The following is a 9087-nucleotide window of genomic DNA, read 5'->3' as shown; positions in this document are numbered from 1 at the left end:
ATGCAATGTGATGTTATTGAGAGTGAGAACCTTGGGAGGCCTGGGTCATGAGAACTACTAATTATCCTATCTACTCAGTGAAAACACAAGTTATCATTTTTGAGTCAGAGAGCTAGTCATCACAATATAGTAAACAGGTTGGTATCTTAAACTTGGAATTCATGGTCTCCAAAAGTGTGACCCTGATGAGAGAGGGCATGTGGTTTTGACACACCTTACCCATATGATATGGGTATTTGAAGAACCCATATCAATGTTTTTCAAACTTCTGATTTATTTAAAGAGGGTTTTGGTCTTAGAGAAGATGACAGTGAGAAAGAAAAATGAAGGGAAGAAGGATGGAAGGGGCTTAGTACCAGTGGAGTGTGGAAGGAGATGAGCCAGTTTGGGTGGTTCACAAAATCCACATTGTTATGGCAGCATTAATTGAATGGGTATTACAAAAAATGACCCAGCAGGATAAAGAGTCACATGCAAAGGATTTGTCATAAATGTTGAAGAACATACAAGTGCAGAGGTTATGTGAATGTTACAATCAACCCAGATCCTCAATATGTTTTGGGAACCTCAAGCTGACCCCATTGAAAGGTATTTATACCTGGATAATTGGTTTCTCTACTGACACAAAAGCCAGATCAAACCAGATTAAAAGTAAAAGACCAGGTTTATTAGGCAAAGCACTCCTGGGTGACCTTTCCAGCACCCAGAGGTGAGGCAGGGAAGGGGGCAAGAGGAATTACATGGCTGCTCTGAGGAGGAGACCCAAATACTCTGCAGGCATGGGACAGGGTGATGACTTGTCCTCCACAAGCTGGGCCCATCATGGTAGGCTGGGCTCTGAGCAGCTAGCAGCTCCAGGCAGAAAAGCAGCTGCTACTGTGGAGAATTTGGGACTGAGCCCCTCTGGTGGTTCTCTGAGAGGGCAGGGACTGGAGAGAGAGAACTGGGGCCCAGCCAGAGATTCCAGCCCAATATCCATCAGCAGCCAAGCCCACACACCATTCCTCACACAGGGCACTAGAGCTCTTTGTGCATGTTCTGAGATCTCTTTAGCTCCTGGATTTTCTGGGGCAGAGTCTTTGTCCAGAACTGCAGTCTTCTGGCCTTCAATGCTTGGCCCACAGAAGGCTTGGAGTTCAGCTGCAGGTACTGCTCGTCATGGTCCAACATGGGCCAGTAGGGTAGACCCTCGCTGTTGGGGTTCCTATGGATATGCCAGCCAGTGGGGAAGGGTGAGGTCATTCTGATCCAAAGTCTGATCAACTGATTTTGGTCATGGCAGTGGTATACTTAGGCAGGTGTTTAATGGGGCTGATGGGATAAGGATCCTGATATAGGGATACAAGTGTCACCCACTAGTTTCTGCTTCATGTGGGGGAGGACTACTTGACCTGTTTTATGTCTACATCTAAGAGGCAAAATCTGAAGAGCTGTCCACTATGGCTCATGAGCCAGGTCACTGTGAGATGACCAGTAACTGATACCTACAAAGTGGATATATAAATGTGCTATCCCGCAGAGAAGAGATTGTTATATGATGGAAGATCCGTGAATGCTAAAGAGACAACCACTCCAATAGGAGACCTGTAGGGACCCACATATCCCTATAACACATACAGAGAAGTTTGAAAGAGAGGTGTCTTCTCACCCATATCTTGCAAAGTTGGCCCAGTACTTCATCATCCTCCTGTTCAATAGCTCTTCCTCCTCAGTAAGGTCAACTGGAGTCATGAGAAAAATGAATGTTGAAGTCCATGACACCACACACAGCTGCCAAATCATGCCTCATACTCACAATCCCAGCTGCTGTCAGAACTGTAACTATCAGCTTTGTTACCTTCCTTCTTTACAATACAATACCCAACATCCATGCATGCCTCTAATTGAATTCATGCCCCAGTGTGCTGTCATCTCCATCACAGGCTAGACTGGGACAAGACTAGGTTCTAATCTTGGTCTGATTTTTTAGACTATGATATAGCACACATTTGATTTTTATCATCTCCCAGACCTAGATTTCCTGAAATAGACTAAGAGCTCAGGAGTCCCTGAGGTGTCATCTGAGACCTCAGTCAGATCAAGGAGAATAAGAGAGACTCATGTTTCATGCCAAAGACGAAGGACCCAAAAACAAAAGGAATCTCATCACCATGGTCAGCCTTCACGTGGGGTGGCCTGATACTCTTGAGGAAGCTGGATTGATGTTGGAACTCATAGAAGTAGACAGGGTTGTGGGAACCTAGGGGGGGATGATGAGTGACTTAGTGGCACCTCACCTGGAGTTTTTCTGATATGTATTTGGTGACAAGGTACCTTGATATAAAGTTACCTGGAATCATAAATGAAAAGAGGAGAGGAAGTTCCAAGCTGGAGCACTAGCTGTGGAAAAGCCCATGGCAAAACAGTGCTCATGGCCTTCCCAGCTGAATGGTTATGTCAAGTCAATAGATTACCAGCAACTCATTTTCTGTTCTGTACCTAGATGTCACTCACTATATCTAGACATGAGACCTGTATTTTACACTGCTCCGCAGTGCTTACCAGTGACCTATATCTCTGAGCTGCTCCCTTAAGCCATGTTACAGAGGTACTCACGCTGAAAATGTGCTACTTGGAGTGCAGGGATCACAAACATGAAATCTCCCATCATCTCTGCAAACTGTATTTGGAGGGTATGGGGATCCTCTGTGTCCTCTATGTACTCTTCCATCAGCAGGTCACCACACTCAGGAAGCAGCATCTACACCAAGGAAATCAGGAAGAATGAGGTTAGGCATGTTGTTGGTTAGTTAGGCAACAGCCTTTGGTATAAGGAGAATTGGGCCTGTGATCAGATAGGGTGTAGGTAAAAAGATTCATGGTCTGATGTCACCCCACACAGAATCACACATATATACTGACCTTCATTAATAGGGATGCTGTCTGAGAAGGAGATATAAGGGACCTCTTTATTTGGATAGGACCAGAGGTATCTCACCATTTGTGCTGCTGTATTCTTCAGAACATCCTGCAGGTTCTCTCTGGTTATTTCCTTTATTGTTTGAGCAGAGCCCAAGATCTGGGAGGCAGAAATGTGGGATCTGATGGACTTGGATTAGAGATGTATTGAGTTCCCTGTACTTAACATATGAGACTCAAGTCTATCAGGGGATTGGAATTGAGCCTCACCATGGGGACGATCCAACTATACTCATCATTGTTGACACCTATGATGCTGGGGACAGGGTGAAAATCCACAGATGCCAACAACTCTTGGGGATGCCTGGGAAAGAACACCCCATCCACCACAGCAGGGATGATCTTGAAGACCTGAGGGGCATTAAAGGTCAATGCTGAAGGTCAATAAAATACATATCCTGATCCAATGAGTTACCACCACCATTTTGTCATTTCTTAACCATTATCACATTTTTCACTAGCCTCAGTGTTCTCAGCTAACTCTGGAAGAGAATCTATACTTGGATTAGCCTATCTTCGTGTTCATATTGTACACAGAACTAAAGAACTTGAAGTCTGACTACATCTTCCAAGACACACAGTTCTACCTACCTCATTAATGACCAGAATCTCTGCTTCACTCTTGCCTCTCAGACAGTGTACCAGGGCCTCTGAGTCCTTGGTCTCACATCCAGACAGGTTGGCCACCGTCTGTAAAGGGAACAAGTGGGGAGAAGAATTTTCTCAGCTCCACCTTAATGTTATTGGCCTAACTACCACACTATAGTGTGTGTTGTGTGTGATTTGGTATAAATATAAATTGTTAACTTTGTCGTATTCCTCACAGCAAGCAGTATCCTTTTAACCTGCATACTTGATTTTTTTTTTTTTTGCTTAGGTTAGTTCTGTTTACTCCACCAATCTTTCTGTGTTTTGTGTATAAGAGAAGAACTAAGTGTGCCAATGTTTGTATGTGGATGTTAGAGGACAAAGTCCCCTTTCCTCACAAATGTCCCCTTATTTGAGACAGGCAGTCTTCTTGTCTTATGCTTCTATGGTAGCTGAACTGCTCTGTGAATATCCAGGGATTCCCGTGTTTCTGCCTCCCACCTGACCACAGGAACATTGGAATTACAGATACATGCTACTATCTCCAGGCTTTTGTGGGTTCTCGGCATTTGAACTTAGGTTCTCAGCCTTGCACTCCAAGCATGTTTAAAAACCCATAGAGCCACCTCTCAAAGCACACTCCTATTTATTTTCATCAGTAATGGAAGCTGCTAGGAGCAGTTTGCTGTTGAGATAACATTGTCACCCAGTATGAAGTAGAGGTGAGTAGAGGCTAACCCCTGAGTTTCTCAAATATTGCTGGAAAGAAATTGTTTCCCATGATTATTGTTTCCCCCACTGAACAGAAGACCAGAGTACCAGACTATGAAGGCTGAGGGGACAGCCTAGGGTGCTGGGGGATGTCTTTCTGTACACTGTAAATATGTGTAGCTCTGATTGGTTGATAAATAAAACTGTTTGGCCAATGGTGAAGCAGAATAAGGTTAGGCAATACATAAAACTGAAGATGGAAAAAAGAAGTGTGGAATCAGAAGAGATGCCAGCCCACTGCCTAAGGAGCAACAAGATGCCAGCAGACCAGTAATGCCTTAGGCCACATGACAACATACATATTACTAGGAATGCATTGAATTAAGTTGAAAGAGCTAGCTAATGTAAGCTGACCAATAGGCCATACAGTTTGTAAGTAATATAAGCCTCTCTGTGTTCACTTAGGACCAAGCAGCTGTAGGACTAGGAAGGACACAGAAAAACTTCCAACTACTTAGGCCTGTGATGGTTAAGGGCACTTACAGTGTAGACCATCTCATGGGTGTCAGAGATAAGGCCAGGTAGCAGGACCACTCCACTCTCCATGATGGCTCTGTGGAAGAGTCCTTTGGACATGGGAGACACAACATGTGAAGACACACTTGCACCACCTGCTGACTCACCAAAAATAGTGACCTGGTCAGGGTTGCCTCCAAAGTGGGCAATATTCTGCTGGACCCAGCGTAGGGCGGCCACTTGATCCAGGTAGCCCCAGTTGCCTCTGGCGTGCTGGTCTCCAGTGCTGTGAAGTAGAGGGACATGGATCAAAGGGCTGTCTAGGTTCTTCTCAGCTGCTTCTATTTAGCTCAGCTCTAGGCTCACCTGAAAAAGCCCAGAACACTTAGGCGATATTGGATATGAACCAATACCACATCCTCTATGGCTGCCAATATGGATCCATCAGTCATAGAAGCCATTCCTCCAACTAGAGCACCACCATGGATCCTCACCATCACCTGGAGAAGTCAATAGAGATGCCAGGAAGCTCCTAGCTAGCCAAAGCTCTGCAGGACTGTTTACTAGAGTATCAATCAACTTCTGTGCTTCTGTCTAACTATACAAATACATAGAAATCCTCAGCACTTCAGAGCTTTGGTCATGACTCAGGGCCTCTAATAGCCCCATTGGGTTGTTTCTAGCCCCCCTCAGTTTGAATTAGCAATTCTATGTATACAGTAATGTTATCATTACTCAGGCTCTTCTTAGTGAAACAAAGAGGGGTATCTCTACGGATATCTCTCCAGATTAAAAATGGAAAGAATCATCAACTCTCATTGGCACAACAAATAATCTAAAGGAAGGAATGGGTGACCTCAATGTGGAGCCTTGAGCACCTAAGTAGTTCTGCAGGGCTTGGGTTGGAGAATAGTCAAATAGCTAGAGTCTTTGATCTCTCAGTGCTCCAGTGCTTTGTGTCCCTTACCCAGGTTTCATCTGCATAGTGTGGCTGAGAAGGCCTTTTTTTTTACCCAAATAGGGCAAGGCATTTCAACAGAGTCCATACTGCAATGGAGCTTTTGTTCCCCCCTTTTTGTTATCATCATGAAAAAAATACCCTGTCCCCAAGCTGACAATAACTTGACACTCACAGGTAGGTTAGAGCCCTCATGGGCATGAGCTGGAGTGTAGATGTTGAGATACAGGCAGTCCTCAGACATAGAGATAGGAGGCATGGTGACCTTCATATCCTTCATGCCCTCCACATTCATCATTTCAAGGCTTTGCAGACACCTGATTGAAATAGCAGACAGATATTCCAAAACCAAATGTGAGTCTGGATTTTTTTTCTCAGTCACCTTCAGTTGCTGCTCCTTGTGATGCCCTGTTAACATATATTCCCTCTCTAAAATCCCTTCCAACCTGTGGTAAAGACCACAGGCTCCATAAAAGATGAATGGAGTCAGAATTTCAGAGTCCTCCAGTTGGCTAGGCACTGGATGTTATTCTTTCTGGGTCTGGGATTTAGAGACTTTAGGCTTCTCTATGGAATGACTGGCTGTATGTACTCACATTCACTGAATTGTTTAAAAACAGAAAAGTGAACTAAGCATTAGTAGGCATGCAAGCTTTTTCTACTCTCTGTTCATAGCTGTGGATGAGATATGACCAGCTCCTGTAATTTTCCTTCACTGTGAATCCACACACACATACACGATGAATTGTAATCTGGGGTCTATAATAGTAGCTTCCTCCCCTAAGTTCCTTTTGCCAGTATTTTATTACATCAAAGACAACAAACTAAGATTACAATATTGGAATGCTGTGTCCACAGGTACTGAAGGAATCAGTGGACCCTACTGCCCCAAAGGGTGGTGAGAAATCCTTCATCCCATGAACAGAGACTCTCAGGGAACTTCTTTTTCCTACACTGTCTCCAGAGGGAATTAGTTACATATCCTTGTTCCTTGGTCAGTGGCACTTGGCCCTATAGGTTGTCATAGTGACTGTGAGTGTGGGGTTAGCAAGTATCCATAATGCTGCACTCCTTAGGATCTGAAGTGCATTCTACTAGATTCAGGGGCACTTTCTGCTTAATAGGTCAAAACACATGCCTAGAGATCCCTCCCATTGTGGCAGAGAACACTGGGCTCAATTTGAATCTGTGAACAATTTTATCTTTGTTCCTGTCTATAGTCCCTGCATCCAACTCCCTATGCCAAGCTCTGCCTAAGGAGATTGGCAAGGTTGTTCTACTCAGTTTTACTACATGCATCAGAAAAATGCATGGGGGACACCCCACAATGGGAGAAAACTGCTACAGAGCTGAGATGGAGGAAAGACTTCAGCATGGTTCAGAGCTCAGTGAAACTTTTCACCCTAGGGCCAGACATCCTCTGGGTCCAGAACTTACATGGCTGGATGTGAGGTTCCATCTCTCACACCACTCCATGGTACAGGGACTTCAGGAGGTGCAAAGCGCAGAGGTCCTACAGGTGGCTTGGCAAAGGGAATTCCCAGGAAGGTATGGACACCAATTTTCGTGTCCTTCACATGGACAAGGCTGCCTCAGACCTGGCCTGTGTGTGTGTTTCTGATGGGGCTGGCCTCTGATGAGTCCTGACCTGGGTGGAGAGATGCCATCAGGGTTAGTTTTGTGCAATCAGCTGCCACAGACTGTGAGAGTTTCCACCTGATTGTTACCATGGCACATAGGAAGAGCACCCAGGACCTCATGTTTCAGCTCTGGGGTGTGAGTGTGAGAGCTTCTCTACCCCTCATTTCCATGAACTTTCGTACTCCCCTTTTGAAGGTTGTCAGAGCATTTCTCTGGCCAAAGAGCTCACACACTCTAAGCCATTTGGCCACATGAATTTATGATTTTTGTCATTCTTATCCAAAGGTCAGTAGTAGCTATAGTCACAGCAAGACACTAAGGAGAAAAAACATCTTCTGATCATTTTCCTTAGAATTGTCTATCACTCTCCAGAGCTCCTTACACTAAACTGTCTCTTCAGTATAGAGTGATCTTAGACATCTCTCATAATCTCTGTGGACCCACAAAATCAGTGGGCTTTGGTTAGAATATTGGGAGACATGTGTTTCCCACATATTTATCTATAATTTCCATCACCCACCCTTCCCTCACTTTTTCTCCCACAAGCTCAGCCTCTGACTTTGCAGAATCCGGCAGCTCTGACTCTAGTTATTTCCCAATGCCAGCTTAGTGAGCCTTACCCTGCACATGGAGGAGGAGAAGCAGGAGCCCAAAAACCACAGCATTCAGCCAGCTATGAAGTTGTTTCAGTGGCATGATCAGCTCTCAGACTGGAGTCTGTGCTTCCACATAGGACGTCCACGTTACACAAACAGAAGCACAATCTGTGGGCCTTGTCTAGGCAGGTTTAAGTCCAAAGGATGTAGGTGGGAACTTGGTATGGTGGGGCAAAGTCCTCATTATAGGAAAACTGTTTAGTCAGAATGACAGAAGACAATGGCAGAAGGAAGGGCAAGTCACCTCTGCTATTTCTATTCTCTCTTTGTCCTCATGGAAAGGCACACCATGGATTCTGAAGATCTTCTGGGATACCAGGAACCCTGTCCTCACTCCTGGACAAAGAGCTGTAACAGGAGAAGTCAGAGGGCTTCTGTGAGTAAGTATTCACTCAAGATGTCACTGGAAAGACAGGAAAATGCAGGAGCTCTGAGTGTGATCTTCATCCTCAAGACTTCTCTGTGCTTTGAAGACTCAGTTTACTGAGCCTGCTTCCAGACTTCCTAGTCCCTACAACTAACTTAGGGTCTACTTGGACACCTCCCTGTTAAGTCACAGTTGTTTGACCAAAACACACTACAATCCTGGCGCTTTTAAAGTCCATAGCTCCAATTTACTCCATCCTCATGACGTATCTCCTCTAGTTACCAGTTCCTGCTAAGATCAACTTCATAGTCATTTATCCATTTACAAAATATTTTTAATTGTTTGTATTTATTTATATATTTATTGTGCTCATATATGTATGTGGATGCTCCCACACTATGGCTCATGTATGGAGGTGAAGGGACAATTTGTGGAAGTTCATATTCTAAATTCACCATATGGAGCCCAAAGTGAAACTTACATCATCAGGATTGGAGGAAAGTTCCCTTACCACCCCTTGATAAATACCGTACATAACCACATGACAAGAATTTAATGGGGAGTTTCTGGCTCCAATGCTGAGGTCAATCTGAAGTCTTAGAACCCATGATAAATCTGAGATAAAAGTCGATAAACAGAAGTTTCAGAATCTCAATAAAATGCTGACATGATATATCAAAGGATGCAGGATC

The 9087-nt window shown here is 44.4% G+C and overlaps 1 pseudogene across 1 annotated transcript; it reads right to left on the bottom strand.

Annotated features, from left to right (window-relative positions):
• Positions 1–669: 669 nt before the first annotated feature.
• On the bottom strand, positions 670–8073 carry LOC107400555 (acylcarnitine hydrolase-like; annotated as a pseudogene). The gene is made up of 13 exons (XR_013051117.1): positions 7993–8073; positions 7169–7379; positions 5907–6048; positions 5140–5273; positions 4801–5059; positions 3550–3648; positions 3169–3309; positions 2978–3058; positions 2596–2740; positions 2111–2239; positions 2012–2020; positions 1649–1721; positions 670–1204 (listed from the first exon to the last, which is right to left on the bottom strand). The product of XR_013051117.1 is annotated as an acylcarnitine hydrolase-like (transcript).
• Positions 8074–9087: the final 1014 nt, after the last annotated feature.

This window comes from Peromyscus maniculatus, chromosome 5 (assembly GCF_049852395.1).
Source record: "Peromyscus maniculatus bairdii isolate BWxNUB_F1_BW_parent chromosome 5, HU_Pman_BW_mat_3.1, whole genome shotgun sequence".
Classification (NCBI taxonomy): Eukaryota; Metazoa; Chordata; class Mammalia; order Rodentia; family Cricetidae; genus Peromyscus; species Peromyscus maniculatus.
This window is presented reverse-complemented; position numbering and strand designations above follow the sequence as displayed.